General features: G+C 42.5%; 2 non-coding genes across 2 annotated transcripts; both read left to right on the forward strand.

The window, feature by feature from the left end:
- The first annotated feature begins 19,046 nt into the window (after nucleotides 1-19,046).
- Nucleotides 19,047-19,160, forward strand: trnal-cag (transfer RNA leucine (anticodon CAG)). Its single transcript has 2 exons — nucleotides 19,047-19,084; nucleotides 19,115-19,160. It is a non-coding gene; the product is annotated as a tRNA-Leu (tRNA).
- A 761-nt stretch (nucleotides 19,161-19,921) lies between these two features.
- Nucleotides 19,922-20,037, forward strand: trnal-uaa (transfer RNA leucine (anticodon UAA)). Its single transcript has 2 exons — nucleotides 19,922-19,959; nucleotides 19,992-20,037. It is a non-coding gene; the product is annotated as a tRNA-Leu (tRNA).
- Nucleotides 20,038-22,906: the final 2,869 nt, after the last annotated feature.

Genomic DNA, 22,906 nt, shown 5'->3' on the forward strand with positions numbered 1-22,906 from the left:
GACTGGGCGAGAAGCTTAGTTATCCCTGTGGACAGTGACGGGACTGGATTTGCAGTGAAATTATCACCGTGGTCAGGGATATAGGACTTGATCAGTAAGGGCCCTGTCACTCTGGTCAGAGATGGGTCTGGATCTGTAATGATAATATAGGAATAGCTTATTCCCCTCAGACATCAGGTTTCTGAGTGTTTATTGAACCCGTAAACACCTCCTCACTACATGTTGTCCTCATTGCGCACTGACTTAATTTAGCTTTTATATATATTATCTTCTAACTGTGATTTACCGTTTTTATTATTATGTATTGCAATGTACTGCTGCCGCATGACGACTCATTTCTCGATATATGACGGTGATATTAAACCTCATTCTGGTTCCGATTGCTTAGTCAGTGATTCACTCCTAAGATTCTTGGCTGCTTTATTTTCTACTGCGTAGGATCCACTTAGGAAATCAGCTGCGCCTCTGACAGTTGTCAAGCTCCAGACGTGCAAGCAATTCGCCTCATTAATGCCTATTACCATTCTCAGTCTACGATGCAATATTACACTTCTGAAAATTTTTCGTGAAACCCTCTGCCACCAATCACTTTACACCGTGCGTTCCAGATTCCTTCTGACATTTGGTTGGAAAAGATTTCCTCAGACTCCTCTATATTACCAATCCCTTTACATGACTATATTGTCTAAATAGAGTACCGTCTCGCAGGATGAGAAAGTTGTTCCGATTTGATAATTTCCACAACCAGATGAACTGAAGTAGATGCCGATTACGATTTATCCCGTGTATACATTTATGCTACAACCGTGGAGTCTGCGTAGCTAAAGTTGCAATGATCAACGTTTCTGCCACCAAATTACATCACTGCGTTCTTCAATCTCTTCCCTCCGGCGTCTAAGCTATAAAACCAAGTTATATTTGAAGGTTTTCATTTGATATATTTCCAAATCTGCTTTTAAGTGGCTTGTCTATATAGAAAACAGATCAGATGCATTTTGACAAATTACAAACTATTGATAACAACACATCAGTTGCATATTTAAGGTTTACGTCCTACATTTCAGGAATGTGGTGAAGCAACAGGACAGTAGAGCCTGGGAATAATTGCCCATTTGTGTCTCTCGTTACGCTGTCATATAGGGAGGTAATGTACAGAACACAATACTGTATTTATAACCATATAACCATATAACATTTACAGCACGGAAACAGGCCATCTCGGCCCTTCTAGTCCGTGCCAACGCTTACACTCACCTAGTCCCAGGGGCCCGCACTCTGCCCATAACCCTCCATTCCTTTCCTGTCCACATACCTATCCAACTTTACTTTAAATAACAATACAGAACCTGCCGTTACCACTTCTACTGGAAGCTCATTCCACACAGCTACCACTCTCAGATAAAATAAACTCCCCCTCGTACTACCCTTAAACTTTGGCCCCTTAACTATCAAATCATGTCCTCTTATTTGAATTTTCCCTACTTTCAATGGAATAAACCTATCCAGGTCAACTCTATATATCCCCCTCATAATTTTAAATACATCTATCAAGACCCCCCACAGCCTTCTACTCTCTAATGAATAAAGACCTAACTTGCTCAGCCGTTCCCTGTAACTTAGGTGCTGAAACCCAGGTAACATTCTAGTAAATCTTCTCTGTACTCTTTCTATTTTGTTGGTACCTTTCCTATAATTAGGTGACCAGAACTGTACACAATACTCCAAATTCGGCCTTACCAATGCCTTGTACAATTTTAATATTACATCCCAACTCCTGTACTCAATGCTCTGATTTATAAAGTCCAGCATACCAAAAGCTTTCTTCACCACCCTATCCACATGAGATTCCACTTTCAGGGAACTATGCACCATTATTCCTAGATCACATTGTTCTACTGCATTCTTCAACGCCCTACCATTTACGATGCATGACCTATTTGGATTATTCCTACTAAAATGTAGAACCTCACATTTATCTGCATTAAACTCCATCTGCCATCGTTCAGCCCACTCTTCTAACTGGCCTAAATCTTTCTGCAAACTTTGAAAACCTACTTCATTATCCACAGTGCCAACTACCTTAGTATCATCTGCAGACTTACTAATCCAATTTATCACCTCATCATCCAGATCATTAATGTATATGACAAACAGCATTGGACCCAATACAGATCCCTGAGGGACACCACTATTCACCGGCCTCCAACTTGAAAAACAGTTATCCACCACGACTCTCTGGCATCTCTCATCTAGCCACTGTTGAATTCATTTTACTACTTCAGCATTAATACCTAACGATTGAACCTTCCTAACTAACCTTTCGTTCGGAACCTTGTCAAAGGCCTTACTGATGCCCATATAGACTACTTCCACTGCTTCACCCTAGTCAATTTTCCTCGTAACCTCTTCAAAAAATTCAACAATATTTGTCAAACATGACCTTTCACGCACAAATCCATGCTGACTATACCTAATCCGACCCTGTCTATCCAGATAATTATATATACCATCTCTAAGAATATTTTCCATTAATTTACCCACCACTGACATCAAACTGACAGGCCTATAATTGCTAGGTTTACTCTAAGAACCCTTTTTAAGCAATGGAACCACATGAGCAATACGCCAGTCCTCCGGCACCATCCCCGTTTCTAATGACATTTGAAATATTTCTATCAGAGCCCATGCTATTTCTACAACAACTGCCCTCAAGGTGCTAGGGAATATCCTGTCAGGATCCAGAGATTTATCAACTTTTATATTCCTTAAAAGGGCCAGTTCTTCCTCCTCTTTAATCGTCATAGTTTCCATAACTTCCCTACTTGTTTCTCTTACCTTAAGCAATTCAATATCATTCTCTTTAGTGAATACCGAAGAAAAGAAATTGTTCAAAATCTCTACCATCTCTTTCGGCTCCACACATAGCTGTCCACTCTGATTCTCTGAGGGACCAATCTTATCCCTCACTATCCTTTTGCTATTAATACAACTGTAGAAACCCTTCGGATTCGTTTTCACCTTTCTTGCCAAAGCAACGTCGTATCTTCTTTTAGCTTTTTTTAAATTTCTTTCTTAAGATTCTTTTTACATACTTTATATTCCTCGAGCACGTCAGTTACTCCATACTGCCTATATTTATGATAGATCTCCCTCTTTTTCTGAACCAAGTTTCCCATATCCCTTGAAAACCATGGAGCTCTCAAACTTTTATCCTTTCCTTTCTACCTAACAGGAACATAAAGATTCTGTACCCTCAGAATTTCACTTTTAAATGACCTCCATTTCTCTATTACATCCTTCCCAAAAAACAAATTTTCCCAATTCACTCCTTCTATGTCCTTTCGCATCTCCTTAAAGTTAGCCTTTCTCCAATCAAAAATCTCAACTCTGGGTCCAGTCCTATCCTTCTCCATAATTATATTGAAACTAATGGTATTGTGATCACTGGACCCGATGCACTCCCCAACACATACGTCCGTCACATGACCTATCTCATTCCCTAACATGAGATCCAACTCTGCCCCTTCCCCAGTCAGTACCTCTACGTATTCCTGCAAAACAAAACTCTCCTGCACACATTTTACGAACTCCAAAACATCCAGCCCTCTTACAGAATGGGCTTCTCAGTCTATGTGTGGAAAATTAAAATCTCCCACAATCACAGCCATGTGTTTATTACAAATATCTGCTATCTCCTTCCACCTTTCCCATTCCTCAAATACACCCAAATAGTCTCTCTAAATGAGCCCTCTAATCTATCCTGCCAAAGCACCGCTGTAATAGTTTCTCCGACAAGCAATGCAACACCTCCTCCTCTTGTCCCTCTATCACACCTGAAGCAACGAAATCCAGGAATATGTAGTTGCTAATTTACCCACCCTGCAACCATGTTTCACTAATAGCTACAACATCATATTTCCAGGTGTCAATCCATGCTCTAAGATCATTCGCCGTTCCTACAATGCTCCTTGCATTAAAATAGACGCATTCTAGAAACTCTCCACCTCTTCTTCTCTGTTTATCAATAACAATGCGATCAACTTTATGATCATTTTCTTCCTTCTCCCCTACATCTTCGGTCTGAGCGCTCCCCTTCTCTATCACCTGCCTATCCTCCTCACACACTGTCTACTAACTTCCTCTATTTGTGAACTAACCTCCTCTCCCCTAGTCTCTTCAAATCGATTGCCACCCCCCCCCAGGCATTCTAGTTTAAAGTCTCCCCAGTAGCCTTAGCAAATCTCCCCGCCAGGATATTGGTCTCCCTAGGATTCAGGTGTAACCCGTCCTTTTTGTACAGGTCAAACCTGCCCCAAAATAGGTCCCAATGATCCAGAAACTTGAATCCCTGCTCCCTGCTCCAATTCCTCAGCCACGCATTTATCCTCCACCTCATTCCATTCGTACTCTCACTGTCGCGTGGCACAGGCAGTAATCCTGAGATTACTACCTTTGCGGTCCTTCTTCTCAACTGCGTTCCTAACTCCCCGCATTCTCTTTGCAGGACCTCTTCCCTTTTCCTACCTATGTCATTGGTACCGATATGTCCCACGACCTCTGGCTCCTCACCCTCCCACTTCAGGATAACTTGGACGCGATCAGTAACATCCCGAACTCTGGCACCAGGGAGGCAAACTATCATCCGGGTCTCCTGATCGCGTCCACAGAATCGCCTATCTGACCCTTCTGGTTATGGTTTAAGTTATGGGTCCTTTGATCCAGCTAATCGCTGTCAGCTAACTGCAGGGAACTCTCAAAGAGATCGATAATTCTCAAATTGAATTCTACGCTATGAGGAGGAAATTAAAATATGGGTTTCTTTCAAAAGCATTTCAATGAATTACTCGGACATGCTGTGACATTATCACTGTGGTCAGCGCTAAGTTCCAGTGACAACAATATTATCATCATGGTCAACCCTGTGCGTGGAATAGTAATGACGTCGGCAGCGTGGCCTGCAGGGATGTCATAATGTGAGCTCAGTGCGCTGTGATCCAGAGACGCAATGACAACATCAACAGCCTGGTCAGAGACATGATTAGTTGAGACTTCAGGCAGAATCATCAAGGTTGTGTTTCACATCCATCCCCTATTGGAGCAAGCATTTCAAATTATTGCAAATTCTTTAATAACAACATATCAAATTTTCATGCTATACCAGTATGTTGCATATTCCATAATTCTGCATGTGCTGAACTACAACGGGTTAACTGCAGCTACTTCTGAACATAATTAATCTGATTTGTGGTGCAATAATTCTCTTTGTTGTTGTACACAGCCTGGTTAAAACAAGACAAACCTGCAGCATTCTTCACAATATGCTAAAGTGTTTAAATATGTTAAATGCATACAGGATATTTTAACAATTATATTTGCTATGCTATTGGCAGTATGGGAGATCAGAAAAATAAGCAGCTGTATAAAGCTGTAAGTGATGCAGACACGATCGTCTTCGGTTCCCCCGTGTGCTGGATTATCTGCACCACTGAACACAAGCTGCAACTCCCTTCCTACTTCAGGTTCTTCATCCACTAATCAACAGAGCGTTGTCCGGTATTATTCTGTGCAGACAGACCAAATAATAGAGATATAAGGCGCTCCTACCGTCCGCTAGTTTGCAGGTAACACTTCAGCTGTAGCCCCCGCCTAGCGCAAACCGCCCACACCCAACCCCACCACCCCCCCATCCCACACACACACAGATCTACCAATGTGACTTGCAGCCATGTGAGCAGACGCTGGATGGCGTATGAGCCGCCAGCGTATATCATAAGTCCTGGCTATGCGACCATTGATGGCAGAATGACAATCTCTGAAGGGTTTTGATTATCTCTGGGGTTATTGAACACGGGCGATTTGTTGTCGTTGCTCATCGGCATTAACGATTTTGAATGAGATTGTAGTCGAGATTGCTGAGTTGATTCTGGGGAGGGGACGACCGATAGAAAGGTGAACCCGAGTGTTCCAATATCCTTGCGGGCAGCTTGTCTGGAGTTGTTAATTTGTCCCGGGTATGTGAACCGGCGTGATAGTGCCGAAGATGCGGTAATTGCTTGACAAAGAGATGCGATGTGCAGTGAGAACCCAAGCAATGAAAGGCTGATGAAAGGGCAAAATTGCATTCAAGGGTTTCAGTTGAAACATTACAGTTGGGTAAAATCGAAATGGGTGAATACTGGTCTGAAGACGTTATATTTGAATGGGCGATATTTTTCCTGGATATGGTAAAACAGTTTATCGCACAGTCACAGCTTGGCGTACGTAAAAAGAGACTCTCCGGGGTGGATGAAACTTGCTGGTTTAACGATGCAGCGCGAAGTGTTGACAGCATGCGCGCTAGTTGTGAAGGACTGAGGTCTGTCCACCATCCAGGAAGTCATAAGATTCAGAGAAAAGTACAGCACAGAAGCCTACTCCTCGGCCGATCTAATCCATGGCGTAACCAATTAAATTGTCTACTCCCAACAACCTGAGGTAGGACCCCTTATTTTCATACCGCTGTGTTCCATGTTCCTGTCCAAACTTGGTTTCAACATTGAACTCGAACTCTCTTGCATCTCTTGTGTAGCAGCTCCTTTCACAGTCTCACCACTCGCTGAGTAAAGAACCTTTCCCTTGTGTTCGCCTTAAATTTCTCAGCGCTCTCTCTTAACCCACGACCTCTGGTAATAGTCCCACCCAACATCAGTGGAAAAAGCTGTCTTACATTTATCATGTCTATACACCTTATAATTGTGTATACTTCAGTCAAATCTCCTTCCAACCTTTTTATTCTAGAGGGTAAAGTCCTAAGCTATTCTCCCTTTCCCGGCAAATGAGGTCCTCATGACGTGGTAAACTCCATATAAATTTTCTCTGTATTCAGTTTAACTTCCTGTAAGTAGGTAAACAGAACTGCACAAAATTCTCCAAGTTATGCCTCACCAATGGATTTTAAAACTGAACATAACATTGCGTTTCCTGTAATGAGCGGTTATATACCTCAAGGCTAACGTGCCAGAAGCTTTATTTATGACTGATTCTAACTGTGACGCTGTGTCAGTGAATTATGGACCAGTATTCACAGAATCGTGTGTTCCTCCATACTCCTCACTGTCCTTCTATTCATAGCCAGGTCAATCGTACAGAAAAACAACAGCTCGCAGTTTCCTGCAATAAATTCCACCTGCCGTCCTTCAGCCAATGTTCCCAGCTGAACCTATGCAAGCCATAATATCCTTCGTCGCTGTCCACTAAGCTCCCAATCATGCTGTCATCCGCAGATTTGCTGATCTGGTTGACCACATTAACGTCTCCCAGTGAGTCAATGTCCAATCTAATTTACCACCTTATCTTGAATGCCGTAAGAATAAATTGTCTTGATGATCCTCCCATGCGGGACCTTGTCAAATGCCTTTCTAAAGTCAATGTAGACAACAGCCACTTCCTTGCTTTCATCCAGTTTCCAGCAAAAGTACTCAATAAACTCAATAAAGATTGGTTAGATATGAACTATCGTGCACGGAGCCACGCTGACATTTTTAATCAGTCCACGTATATACAAATGTTTACATACCCCCATTACTGATGTCAAAAGCCACACTGTAATTTCATTCTTTATGTACAGAGAATTCCATAAATATCTGAACAACATTGAATTTCCTCCAATCCTCTGTTAACACTCCGGTCGCTGTCACCTATAATTTGCATCGTGTCACCGCAGTTGATGCCCATTTGCCTCTCTTCTACAGACGTGGTGTACGTCTCCTGGGTAAACGATTTACGATATCCGGCATCCCTTTTGGCTCCGCTCATGCATTACCAGTTTGATGTTTCACAGGAGGAATTTTATTGCTTGCAATCATTTTGCTCTCATCATATCGGTCGAGTCCCTCAGGATCCCCCTTGATCTTTTTTGCTGGGGAAACCGTATCCCTTCTTTGTGTTCTGCTGATTTATTTAATTGCATTGCCTACAGCCTACATGCTGCTCCTTTTTACCCAGTTGTCTATAACTGCTATGCAACTTTTTTTTTTACATCTTAACGTCTTTTCATCAGCAGGAGAATTGCACTCAACTGTAATCTGTAAACCGGTGGCCCGGCATATCCCCCAGTCTAACGTTACCACCAGGCCAGGTGGGTCAATCATGGTTCAATGAAGAGTGCAGGAGGGCATGCTGAGAAAATACCGAGCATACCTCAGTATGAGACGGCGATGCCGGAATACAGGACTACTTGCATGCCAAACACCCTACGCTGCAATGATATACCGAGCTACGTGGCTCCAGAAACAGCCGATCGGGTCTAGGCTCCATAGATCTGCCTCATCCACCCGTGAATGGTGGTAGACAATCAAACATCTCACTGGAGGAGGAGGGTGCACAAATACCCCCATCCTCAATGACAATTTGAGCCCAGCACATGTGTGAAAAAGGTAAGACTAGGGTAGTTGCAACAATCTTCAGACAGAACTGCAGAGTAGATGTTCCAGCTCGGCCTCCTCCAGAAGTCCCCAGCATCCCAGATGTCAGTATGCAGCCAATCCGATAAACTCCACTAGACATAAACAAACGTTTGAGAGCACTGGATACAGCAAACCCTATGGTCCCAGACAAATTCCCGACAATAGTCCTGAAGACCTGTGCCCCAGAACTTGCCGCGCCACTACCCAGGTAGTCCCAGTACAGCTGCAGCAGCGGCTTCTACCCTTCAATTGGAAATTTACCGAAGTATGGCCTGTGCGCAAGAAATATTACGGCCAACCCAGCCAGTGACCGTGTTATCAGTCTACAGTTAATCAACAGCAAAGTCATGGAAGGGGTCATCAATAGTGTTTTCAAGCTTCACGAAGTCAGCAATAAACTGTTTCTGGGTGCCCAGCACAGTTTTCGCCAAGTCTACTCACGTCCTGACCTCATCACTCCTTGATTAAACCATGGACCAACGAGCTAAATACCAGAGGTGGGGTAAGAGTGATAGCCCTCGACATCAAGGCAGCATTTAATCGAGGTTCCCCATCGAAAATGGAGTCAATGGGAATTAGGGGATGTATCCACCGCTGGTCGGAATCGTGCCTGACTCAAAGAAGATGGTAGTGGTGGTTGGAGGTCAGTCACCTTACCCGCAGGACGTCTTTGCAGGAGTTCCTCAGGGAAGAGTGCTCGGACCAACCGTCTCCAGCTGCGTCATCCGTCCGTCTTCATGTCAGAAGTGGGGATGTGCGCAGGTGACTGCACAATGTTCTGCGCCATTTGTGCTCCTCAGAGAGTGAAGTAGTTCATTCCGAAATGGAGTCGAACCTGGAAAATATATGTGCTTGTGTTGATATTTGAGCCACGTAAGTGCCAAGCAATGACTATCCCGAACAAGAGAGGCGCTAACCTTCGTAATTTGACATTCAGTGGCATTCTCATCACTGAATCCCCTACGATCAACATCCTGTGCCTTACCATTGACAGGAAACTGAACTGTTCTCGTCATATTAACACCGTGGCTGCGAGAGCAGGTCAAAGGCTAAGAATCCTCTGGTGCGTAACTCACGTCCTCGCTCCCTTAAGCCTGGCCATCATATACAAGGCTGAGGTGAGGAGTGCAAAGGAATACACGCCACTCGTTTGGTTGAGTGCAGCTGCATCAACAATCAGAAAGCTTGGCGCCTTCCAATACAAGGCAGACCACCTGATTGGTACCCCTTCCAGAAGCATCATCTCCTTTCACCATTCACGACCAATTGCAGCAGTATGTTCTATCTACAAGATGAACTACAACAACACACCGAAGTTTTTAAGGCAGCACCCTCTAGTCCCAGGAGCATGAAAACATGTCGTGTTTCTTCATTGTCGCTGGGGGTAAAACGTGAAATTCCCTCCCTAGCAACATGGTGGGTATACATACACCTGAGGGACTGAAGCGGTTCAAGGATTCAGATTCAGATTCAGTTTATTGTCATTTAGAAACCACAAATGTAATGCAGTTAAAAAATGAGTCAACGTTCCTCCAGAATGATATCATAAAAACACATTACAATACAGACTACACCAGAAAATCCACATAACATTTGGCAATTCCCAATCCAGAGTCCGGAGAGGCTGCTGCGTATTAATATCGCGCTACCCTGAAAAGAGCTCCGTATCCACCAGACAAAACAAGACCAAAAATTAAAGTTACCAGACCTGCTCAAAACTACATAGTTACAACATATAGTTACAAAAGTGGAAACAGTAGTACAATTGATAAAAATGCCCATTGGCACAGTAAAAATAGTCCAAAGATGTTAAAAGACTATAAGTTCGAAAGAATCCACCACATAGTTTCCACAAGTCCTCAGGCTCCCAATGGACGTCACCCTACGCAGGCGGCAGAATGGAGTACCCCCGCTATGGACTTCCACGGCGCCGCCCGACTCACCCTCGCAGACACAGCACACAGTGAAAGCGCCCCGACCGCAGCGGACTCTATCGAGTCCATCGAACCTCCGAGCCTCCGACCACCTCCTGCGTTACAGCTTCTGCGATCACCATCTTCTGAAGAGCGTCTTAAGACGCCCCCGCCAACGGCCACCGGCAACGCGACCCCGAGGACTGGGGGCTTATCTTCTCAGCAGAGACCCGGACCTCACAGCAGCAGCAGCAGCGAAGAAGGCCTTCCTGGAGATTTCCAGATGTTCCTCCGTGCTCCCACGTCCGTTTTTCATCAGATTAGGATTGAGCAGAGCATCCCGCTTAATAAATAAAACAAATAACATATCAGCTCCGGAGTGGCCGCTGCAAGCTGCGTCGCGCCGCCATCTTGAATCTTGAAGGAGGGAGCTTATCACCACCTTTTCAAGGTCAGCTACGGATGGGAAATAAATATTGGCTTAGCTTGCGACGCCGACATCAACATCCCGTAAATTAATAAATATATAACAAAACACAACAACATTCGCCTTTCAACAATATCGAATCTCAACCCGCGGACCAGACCTATATTCTTTACATATTTACTTTGAAACTAACGACATTGTGATCACCCGATACAAAGAGCTCCCGTACTCAAACTTCTGTCTCATTCCCTAATAGCAGATTCTGTCTTTCTGTCTTTCATTGCTCATTCTGTCTTTGGGACCTCTACGTACTGACTAACAAAACATCCTCCACATATTTCAGACACTCTGTCCCATCAGGCTGCGTTACTGCATGGCAGTACCAGGCAATATGTGGAAAGCTAAAATCACCTACTAAACAACTTTATATTCAACGCAACAGGCTGCGTAATCAGTACAGATTTGTCCCTTAAATTCCTTCGGACTGCAGTGTGGTCTGTAATACAGCAGTAACGTGGCCATTCATTTATTACTCAATTCCACTCAAAACGCCACACTAAACGAGTTTTCCTGTCTCTCCTGACTGAACACTGCCGTGACATTTCCCCTGTCTAAAGCGGAACCCTTCCTCATTTAATCCCTCCAGCTCTGCCACCTCTAAACAAACAGATCGCCAGAAAGTAAGCTGAAGGGAGCTGTCTCTCCTGAAACCAAGTCTCACTAATAGCTACAGTCATAATTGTAGTTGTTGATCCATAATTCCATGATGTCACGTGGTATCAATATGGGCCTCTTACCATTTCTCGCACAGTCTGTCGTATGCAGTACTAAATACCGTGCGTTGTATGTCAACCTTGCCGGAGGGTAGTTGTGTAACAACGACTTTGCCCAATTCTCCGTCAATTTCCCTGTGCCGCTGCAGTTTATAATGACGTGACAGTAGATTTGCCTTCTCTGTCTTGATTCTCACTATTAACACTAGCGTCAAAGGTCCAAATTGCGAAACTCAATTCCTCCTTGCGTACCATACCGATTTTCTTCTCTTTACCTCTTGCTGTTTTTAGACCTACAGATGAGAAACACATTCCTCCCGTTAACATTAAACCCGTCAGGACTTTTTTTGTCCCTGTCAGATCTCTCCGCTGCCACATTAGCTGCAATCCAAGGACGAATGCCACAGCTTCTAGGGTCGAAACTTTTAAAATAATCCCATTCCTTTGTTTGCACTTTTCTTTGGACATCAACTTTCTTTGTTTTTTCTTCTCAATCTACACAGTAATGTGATGTGATTACAGTAATCCCTGTAATGTGATGTTTCGTGGAAAAAAAACTTCTAGCCCCACTCCTGCTTCTCCATACTTCTCTGTCTGAAGACAAAGAGTATGCTTCATGAATGGTTCCTTTATATATCCGTATGCTTTCATGTGCACACACCAGTCCTCATATGGTTTTAGAAGTGGAAAGTGTGAAGGATTTAATATCTCCACGGACTGAAGCTGGACCATCTTATTAATTCAGCCATAAAGAACAAACGACAACGGCTGTATTTCATGAGGAGTTATTGATATGTCACCGAAACACTGGAACATTTTTACAGATGTATCATGGAAACCATTATAACTGGCTGTATCACCGCCTGGTATGGTGAGAGGAGGTTGCTGCTGCACAGGTTTGAAGTAAGCTGCAGAGAGTTGTAAACTTGTTCAGCTCCATCGTGAGCACCAGTCTTCGTAGTATCCAGAACATCTGCAACGAGCGGTGCCTCAAAAAGGAGGCGTCTCCAACACTCAGATCTTGTCTTGCTCTTATCGCTTCTATCAGGAAGAAGGTAAAGAACTGTAAAGGCACAAATGCATGTATTCAAGAACTGCTTCTTCCCCTCGCCCATCTGAATGGATGTTCAGCACATGTGCTCTACTTCGCGTTGTAATATCTACTGTGCACCACTATTTAATTTAACTATTTAATTTACCTACTTGCTGTAATTGATATTTTTTGTTTTCTCTGCACACTGCACCTCTGCCGAAAAGTCAACAAACTCACCGACATATGCTGACTACAATACCTCCTTGGGTATGATACCGATTTCATTCTCGCAGACCTACTGTGCCCTTTTGCATCGCTTTGAACCTGTACTTCTTGTTACTAATCCACCTACAGATAAGAAATCCATTCTTACCGTTAACATTGAAACCGTCAAACCTCTCCTCTGCCTCATTTGATCCAAGCCAAGGAGAAATACCACAGCGTTTGCAATCGAAACGCTTTCGAAATATTCCTGTTCCTTTGTCTCCATCTTTCCTTCACCTGTAACTCTTTCCTAATGAACGGTAGGTCAATTGGCGCAGTATTCCTGGACCCCAGATGTTGATGCCGTTGTATAGAAGGCATGTCAGCAGTGATATTTTAATCGGAGTTCGAGGAGATTTGGTTTGTCTAAATTCCGAAAGATCTACCATGGAGAACATTCTAACTGACGGAATCACATTCTAGTATTGGGTGGGGTGGTCGCTACTGCATAGGATCGACAGAAGCTGCAGAGAATTGCAGATATCGTCAGTTCCATCATGACCACCAGCTTTTGTAGTATCCAGGACATCCTCAAGGAGCGATGCCTCAGAAAGGCGGCTTCCATCATTAAGCATCCCGAACAGCCAGGCCATACCTTGTACTCATTGCTTCTGTCAGGAAGGAAGTTCAGTGGTTTGAAGGCACAGACTCAACTTTTCAGGAACTTCTTCTTCCCTTCTGCCGTCCAATTTCTGCCTGAATATTCAGTCCATGAATACAACCTCATTCTTTTTTTAGTTCTATTTTTTATCACTATTGATTTGACTTATTATTTACAAAATCTACTATAAACAAGAGATTTGTATTCTCTATATTGTGTATTTCATCTTAATTTCATCTTAATTTCATCTTAATGCAACCGCAAAGTCAACAAATCTCACGACATACCCGGTGATATTAAACCTAATTGAGATTCTGATTCTAATTTTTGTGTATTGATGATCCACAGCGCAGTACATGTCTGGTTAGCAGCTTAATAAACACGTTATATCCTTTCCTGAATCAATTATTTTCTGAGGTCCAGCATTAAACATCATTTGTTGACTCTGTAGCACATTAAATATTTTACCAGCATATGTTGTTCCATTAAAACCTACGGTGATACAGCGTTCCCTTTTTTTTTGTTTCTGTCAGTAGTGAATGATCGGGTTTGTAATGCAGGGGACTCTTGCCGCCTACTTGCCAACATCTTTTTTATTGCGGCTGACTCCGGTATGTCAGGAACGGGGTCAGGATTGGACCCAAATGCAGGACGCAGACACTGAAGTACAAGGGGTAGGACAGGATGGGGATGACATGGCATGTGAGGGGTAAGGCAGGCGGGACTGGATCCCGGAGGTCAGGCGAGGCGGGAGGATCCCAGAGTTCGGACGAGGCAGGAGGATCCCATAGTTCGTGGCATGCAGGAGGATCCCAATTTTCAGGCAGGGCAGGAGGATCCCAGAGTTCAGCCGAGGCAGGAGGGATGTGAGGGAAAAGTTTAGATCCTCAGAGATCTTAACACATAGCAACTTGAAGCTGCACACTCTTGCCACTTCTGATCCCTCCAAGATGATTGGTAAGTGTTTCTTCGTCTTACCGTTCCTGAAGTCCACAATCAACTCTTTCGTCTTACCGACGTTGAGTCCTAGGTTGTTGCTGCGGCACCATTCCACGAGTTCACATTTCTCCCCGCTGTACGTCCACATATCAACTCCTGAGAATCTGGCAGCAGTGGATGCATTGTCAGAAAATCTATAGATGTTATTTGAGCTATGCCTAGCCACATAGTCATGTGTATATTGAGAATAGATAGTGGGCTAAACACACACCCCAGTGGTAGGCCAGTGTTGATAGTAAACAAGGAGGATATGTTATCACCAATCTGCACCGATTGTACTCTTCCGGTTAAGAAGTCGAGGATCCAATTGCAGAGGGAGGTACCGAGGCCCAGGTTTGCGACATCTCAGTCAGGACTAGGGGAAAGTTGGCAATAAATGCTGAGCTATAGTCGAGGAACAGCAACCTAACGTAGATGTTTGTGCTGTCCAGCTGGTATAAAGCCGTGTGCAGAGCCAGTGAGATTGCGTCTGTTGTTGACCTATTGTGGCGATTGGAAAACTGCAGTGGGTCCAGATCCTTACTGAAGCGGGAGTTCAGCCTAGTCATAACCAACCTCTCAAGGTATTTCATCACTATCGATGTGAAGGGTACCAGTGATAGCCATTAAGGGAGCCCACATCATGCTTCATAGGCACTCGTATTTTTATTGCCTTTTTGAAGCAAGTGGGATATTCCCCCGAAGCAGTGAGATGTTGAAAAATATCCCTGAATACTCCCGCTAGTTGGTTGGTACAGATTCTCAGACCCTTACCAGGTACTCTATCGGAACCTTCCGCTTTAAGAGAGTTCACTCCTTTTAAAGACAGCCTAACATCGGCCTCTGAGACGGAGATCACAGGGCCATCAGGTGCAAAACGATCTTCACAGCTGTGGTTCCATTCTCCCTTTCAAAGCGTGCATAGAAGGCGTGGAGTTCATCTAGGAGTGAAGCATCGCTGCCATTCATGCAACTGGTTTATGCGTTGTAGGATGAAATGTCTTCCAAGCACTGCCAGTTATCCTTCCTTTGATGTCGCCTCCAACCTGTTTCGAAATGATCTCTTCACCCTTAAAATAGCGCTCTGCAAATAATCCCTGGTTTCTTGGTACAGGCCTGGGTTACAGGACGTGAATGCCAGAGGTCTAGTCTTCAGCTGATCTCATGGTTCATCCACGGCTTTTGGTTTGGGAAAGTACAGGAAGGGAGCACACACACATCCACCCAGGTTTTAAGGAATTCGGTAATAACTGCAGCATACTCATCCAGGTACGAAGATGAATCCCTGAATAGAGTTCAGTCCACCGATTCAAAGCACGTACAGTACAGAATACTCGAAGAAATAATACTCAATCAACTGTTCTTAACTCTACCAACCCAGAAGTAACAGGAACAGAATCTGATGGCTGATGGTAAGCCGAGCCCGTGGTTAAATCTACTGGAGAAAGACTATCTTAGATTGGATGTTGTGTAATAATCCAGATCATATTAGGGAGATTAATGTTAAGGAATCCTTCGGGGATACAGTAATCATAACATGATTGAATTCATACTGCCATTTCCGAGGAAAAGCACAAGTCCAATGTACCAGCATCGCAAGGGAATGCAGGGAATTACAGAGGCATGAGCGAGGAGCCTGCCGAGTTTAGCTGAAGGTGGATACTGGCGGGGATAACAGCATAGCAGAGGTTGCTGAAGTTTCTGGCAATAGTTCAAAAGGCGCCCGTTAGATATGTCCCACAGAAGAAGGCAAAGGTGGGCAAATGTTTTTGACAAGGGATGTTAAGGACAACATAAAAACAGGAAAGGGTAATGTAACAAAAGCGAGTGGGACTTCGGATGATTGGAACGCTTTTAAAATCCAACCAAAGGCATCCAAAAAAAGAAAAAAAAACTAAAGAAGAAAAAAGATGAAAGGTGAGAGTAAACAAGGAAACGAACAAAACAGGATGTTTTTTTTCGAGTAATATAAAGAAGAACGGAGTTGGAAGTTGATATTGGAACACTGGGCAATGGTGATGATGAGGTAACAATGGTAGGCACACAAATGGCGGCTGAAATAAATCAGTACTTTGCTTTAGCCATAACTGTGGAAAGCACCAGCTGTGTGCCAGATGTCCGTGACTATCATAAACCAGGACTGAGTGCCATTGGAATTGCAAAGGAAAACGTGCAGGCAAAGTGAAAGGTCTTAAGCTGGATAAGTCACCAGAACCAGATGGACTATACTCCAGAGTTTTGAGAGAGGTTTATGAAGAGATAGTAGATGCATTGGTTGTGACCTTTCAAAAATTGCTTAATTCTAGCATGGCACTCTTTAAGAATGGAGGAAGATGAAAGTAAATAGATTATAGGCTGGTTAGCCTCAGAGGTTGGGAAGGGTTGCAGTCCATTATTAACGAAGACGTTTCGGAGTAATTGGAGAGTAATGATCAAAATAAGAACAGTCAACATGGTTTGTGTCAAGGAAAATCTTGCCTGCCTAATCTGTTTGAGCTCTTCGAGGGGGTTTCAAAAGCGTTGGACAATGGAAAGGCGGAGAATGCCAATTACTTGAATTTCCGGAAGGCCTTTGATACAGCGCCACACATGAGGCTGCTTAACAAGATAAAATCCTATGGCATTCAAGGAAATATACTGTCATGGATAGAGGAAATGCTGACAGGCAGAAAGCAGTGATTGGGTATAAAAGGTGCCTTTTCTGGTTGGCTACCAGTGACTAGTGGTGATCCTCAGGGGTCGGAATTAGGACCGCTACTTTTCACGTTGTTTGTCAATGAATTGGATAATGGAATTGATGGCTTTGTGGCAAAGTTTGCGGATGATACGAAGGGAAGTGAATGAGAAGGTAGTGCTGAAGAGCCAATACAATTGCAGCAGCAATTGCCATATTTTTCATTTACTGCTACTACACAGCCGTCCCGCACCCCACCGCCGTCCCACGTAGCTCAGAGGGAGCGGAGAGAAAGTGGTTGTAGTAGCATATCTGGTCCCTGTACTGTAAGCGCTGCAGTCAGGGGTTGAACCGTAGAATAAAACATGTTACAGTTCTTGGCAGTGAGTCTCATTCGTCCGTCCGCCACCATTCAAAGAGCAATCTGGTTTTGCTGACCACTGCTCACCATTGCGTAACTTTACTCCAATGGGCCAATATAACAATGACTTCACATTTCCACTAAATGCCGTCTCATGTGAAATCAATCAGCGACTTGCAACCTCAATATAAAATACCACCCCGTAGACGTTTGTCAGTATGGTATATCATGTTTTATTTATGTAACTATCTATCTATCTATCTATCTATCTATCTATCTATCTATCTATCTATCTATCTGTCTATCTATCTATCTATCTATCTATCTATCTATCTATCTATCTATTTATTTATTTATTTGTTTGTTTGTTTGTTTGTTTGTTTGTTTGTTTATTTATTTATTTATTTGGCTGATTGGTTAATTAATTATTTTTTTTTCTTTTGTTTGCTTGTGCTTCTGAAGACATGTTTGACAGGCGCTGAGATAAAAACATTCACCCTGAGCGATGTCTGAGTCACGCCACAAGTTCCAATTTTATAGAACTGGACCAATGTCCGTTCAGCGATTCAATGTTAGTGATAGCCTCGCCAGTTGTAATAGTCATCTAATAGTAATAGAATTTGACCTGTATCTGCCTTTGTCTGTCCGACCCAGTACCTTTATTACACCGTTATTCAGAGCTCTCGTGTACAACTTAGCGGTTCTATATAATTTCTGGTCTTCGCTGCTGGAGCATCACCCGTTGATCTTTAGTTATTGAATTGACTCCCACTTGGCGCTGAGAATATCGGTTCGGTGTAACACTGGGATATTCCAAGAAGTAAGTCCGCTAGCAACTCTCTGGTGTGCTGTCAATGGCCCCATTTAAATTGAAACTATGGAAACTATGGAAACCATAGTTAAACATAAAAACATAGTCCCCACTATGGAAACATATTTAAACATGCTTACATTCTTTAATAATAACAGCATCTGAAGTTAAGGGAAAAAGGCAGGACAATGTGTTTTACAGGGGAGATTAATCCGCCATGATGGAATGATGAAACAGACGAAGTTGACTGAGTGGACTTTCTGAAGATTTTTGATTTTCTTCTGAATCTTGTCACATCTTCTCTTTCATCCATAATCTTCGGACTCTGCTTTGGTCTTTATATTCTACTTGCCAACATCCATCTGTAAAGGAGCGTTCGCCGTTACAATTCAACCTCCCATGTTCAGGTTTTGTCAAATTAGTCATGATCGCCTCCCACCCAGTGGTGACAGAATCAGTCCTATCTATAAACTTCTATTTCATCACTTCCCTACATGTGAAGACAGCGAGTCTTCCCAGCGTTCTCATTCACCCTATTAACCTCCGTTCTAGATTTCTGCTGATACGCGTCTAACGAGTTTTGATCTGAAATTTTAACACTGCTTCTCTTTCCACAGAGGCTGCTCTGTAACAAGCTCGATTTAATTTCCGATTCCCAGAATCGGATGTGCGTTTATGTGTATATAACTCTGTTCTCAAATCAGGCATTCAATCTGTTCTCAAAAACATCAAATTTGTTTTGGATGTGAAGTGGGTGACACAAAGTTGTCAGGGTGGCCGAGCGGTCTAAGGCGCCAGACTCAGGGAATGAAAGTCCTTCCTACAAATGCGAGTGTTCTGGTCTCCATTTGGGGGCGTGGGTTCGAATCCCACCCCTGACATTATTTGTCTTTAATCATTCAACCGAGGTAATGTTATTACTGCGAAGCAAACTTAGGTTGTTTGCGTAGATTAGGCAAAAACTTAAGTAGGAAAAGATGATGTATTTGAGGAAATTGTAGTACACACCAATTTAAAGTTACGTGTGCTCTCCACCACCGATCCTCCAATGAGAACCGGCTCATGGACCTCTATTTTTCCCTCTCCTGAACACCACAATCACTTCCATGGTTTTGTCGACACTGAGAGACGGGATGTTGTCACATCTTCTTTAAAATTATCTCTTCTTAGTTGAAATGTATTCCTGATGGAATAAACCATGTCTACCCTGGGATGGAGATAATCTCTGCCATGCTCTACCTTTATCTATGTCTCTCAAAATCTAAGAAACATCTATCAGATTCCCTCTCACCCTCCGCTACTCCAGAGAAAACAACCCAAGCTTGTCCAAAGTCTCGTTATCGCCCAAATCGTCCAATTCAGGAAGCATCTTGGTAAAGCTTTTCAGCTCTCTCGAAAGCCTCGTCAACCTTTCTATGACAGATGGCCTGAACTGTATGCATTACATGTTCCAGTGCTGTGCTGCTGTAATTTATAAGTTCGGACATGCTTGGCAAGCTGAGAAAATGCAACATGTCTACTTTTATTTCAAATCCCAGGATATCCTCTGTGTTTGTCTGTGTACTCTCACACCAGAGCAGTCAGTCAGACTATTCTGAAATGCAGCTTTTTATGTTCAATGTGGAGAGAGTACTGTAGGTCTGTCAGGGTGGCCGAGTGGTCTAAGGCGCCAGACTTAAGGCGAGAAAGCCGCTTCCTTGTAAACCAGAGTGTTCTGGACTCCAACTGGAGGCGTGGGTTCGAATCCCACTCCTGACAACAAATTGATTTACGCATTCATAATTCAATCACTGTAATGTTTATTGCAGCCATCATGGGATGCTGTTTTCGGGAGGATGGGAAAGATGCAAGAAAGATAACGATTTTTGTTTTCTTCACATCAGACAGCAGTACAAAGTGTCACATGACATCGGAGTCGGGCTGCGGAGTTTGATGAGAAGGAGGCCTCGGTGCTGTGTCACCTTCTCAACCGTTGGATCAATGACATCGGGGCCATTCAGACACGTCGTTGGTCGCTATATTGAAACGGCATTTTACTTAGACGTTCTTAAGCGTACATCTGCCGCGGAGCTCAGTAAAGTGCATTTAACACCCTTCTGGACTCGGGAATATCCGATGGATCATCGCGGACTGATTTTTATTCACTTTCTGTGGTTTAATAGACCCTTCTTTTGCAATGCAGGTGTTTTAAGGCGCACAGCACGGAAAATAGCCTTCGGCCCAACTCATTCAAAGTCCAAAGCAGAAAGTAAATTTGTCATGACAGCTTATATATACATATATCACCATGTAAAGAATGAGATTCGCTTGCTCACGGGCATCCAAGAAACACAATAACATCCACGAAGGACCGCAATAACACAGTGGTCAAAAAATCAATATGTATTACACAACCTACACTGCAACGTCAAATGAAATAATAGTGATCACAGCAATATTAATTGTTATTTTGTGTAATAATCCAGGGCGACTACGAAGCGCACTATATATTTTAGAGCTTAATACCCTCTCTCAGAGACAACTAAATGAATTATACACCTTGACACAGGATTGAACATGGTCCATGCGAAACTACTCACGTCTTTATCAGTAAAGCTGAAATCTTCTCCACAGTTGCAAAAGAAAACACCGGTCACTTCCCTGATCTAGAAGACTGTGTGTTCTATCTTCCACTGCTTTGCCCGTTCTCCTACTCTGTCTAAGTTTCTTAGTAGCCACTCTTCTTCTTCTAGTTTTCCCGTCACGTCATCGGCAGTCTGGATTAAAACGCCTTGAAACAATCTTTATTGCAAAAATCAAAGAAAGATGGAGGGCTGGTGTTACCAAACTATCGATTTTAGTATTGGGCAATTAATATCCGTTTGGGATTCATGGTATAGATAAACAGGACTGTCCTTCATGGTTAGGCTTGGAGGAGAATTCTGTAAGGGGGTTTTATTTGGCTTCTAGACTAGGAGTTCCTCTTCCTTTTTTTGTTCTCTAGGATAGACAGACAAGGTCTTAGTCCTATTGTTAAACATACATTAAAATTTTGATTTCAGTTTCGCAGGTTTGTTGACTTCAATAACTTTGTTCTCTCTAGTAATATCCATTTTAACTTTTTTTTAAGCCATCAATTCTCGATACGGTTTTTTAAACATGGGAAACTAAGGGAATAAAAACTTCTTTTAGATTTGTTTATAGAGGATTGTTTAATACTCTTTTCGCATTTAAAGGATAAATATGATATATCTAATACACAATTTTTTGGATACTTACAAGTTAGGAATTTTTTACGTGATTTCTTACCGAATTATCCATTTTTTCATTTACCAAATATGATAGATGCTATTTTTCAGCTAAAACCATTTCAAAAAGGATTGACAGCTATTATATATGTAAACGCTTAATGAATGCACGTATGATAAGGCTAAACGTGCTTGGTTATTGGAACTTCAGGACTTACTTTCAGATGATCAATGGAATAAAATTTATTATTTAGTTAATAATAAATTCATTATCGCCCGTCGCTCCTTGATTCAGTTCAAGGTAGTACACAGTAGTCAAAAGATAAATGAGCGCATATTTTTTTCTAAAATAAATAGCAACTGCGACACATGCAAAGCTAAGATGGCTACTCTAACTCATATGTTTTGGTCTTGTATAAAGTTAAATAGTTTTGGAAGAGGTGATTTTAGAACGTTATCAAAAGTCATAGGTGTGGACTTACAACCTAATTCACTTACGGAAATCTTTGGGATTACTCCAAAGGAAGCGGGAAATGTTCCGACTTCCGCTCAACATGTGATAACCTTTTCAACTTTGTTGGCTAGGAGAGACATTTCGTTGCATTGGAAGGATCCTAATCCATCTATTGTTTTTTTTTTCCTGACTCTCCTCCATTATGTCTTACTTTAAGCTTTAAGAAAATTAGAAGTCGGACGTTTGATACATCTTTCAACTTTGAGCAAACCTGGCGAACTTTTATTCTATATTTTCAAATGATTTTTTTCTTTTTTTTCTGGCTTTTAGTTTTTTTCTTCTTTTTTTCCTCCTCCGCAAAGTTTCAGATTTGACCAGAAGGATGATTTCTTTATTTATCTTGTTATTTTTGTTGTAATTTTTCCCTCAAATAGACTGCCCATTTTTTTTAGGTTAGTTTAGTGTATTTTCTTCTTCTTATAAATAGAAATTTCCAATCTTTTTTTTGTATGAAGAATTGTCAAGGGGAGTTGTGGTTCTCTGTTTATATATACTAGCCTAATACTATATTATACCTTATTTTGACAGTCTATTTCCTTTTCTTTGTTTGTACTTTTATTGTACTACGTATTTGATAGAACGTCTCCTCTGATTTCTATTTATTCATGTATTTTTTTAAATCAATGAAAACAGATTGTAAAAAAAAACACCTTTGTCCGTTGTTTGGTCAAGCTGCCGTGCGATGTTCGTATTTTTTCTACTATTTACAGTAATTTAAATACTTTAACAACAAATCATCTGGGCTTTTCCTCAGACACTTTTATCTAGTCCATCCAAAGTGGATGAAGCGGTTCTGCTCTCATTGTGGAAGGTCAGCACCGGGTGAATACAAAGTATATTCCTCCAGCAACCGCGAATAATATAAATGATTTACATGATGAAATAA

This window comes from Hemitrygon akajei, unplaced genomic scaffold (genome assembly GCF_048418815.1).
Source record: "Hemitrygon akajei unplaced genomic scaffold, sHemAka1.3 Scf000068, whole genome shotgun sequence".
NCBI lineage: Eukaryota > Metazoa > Chordata > Chondrichthyes > Myliobatiformes > Dasyatidae > Hemitrygon > Hemitrygon akajei.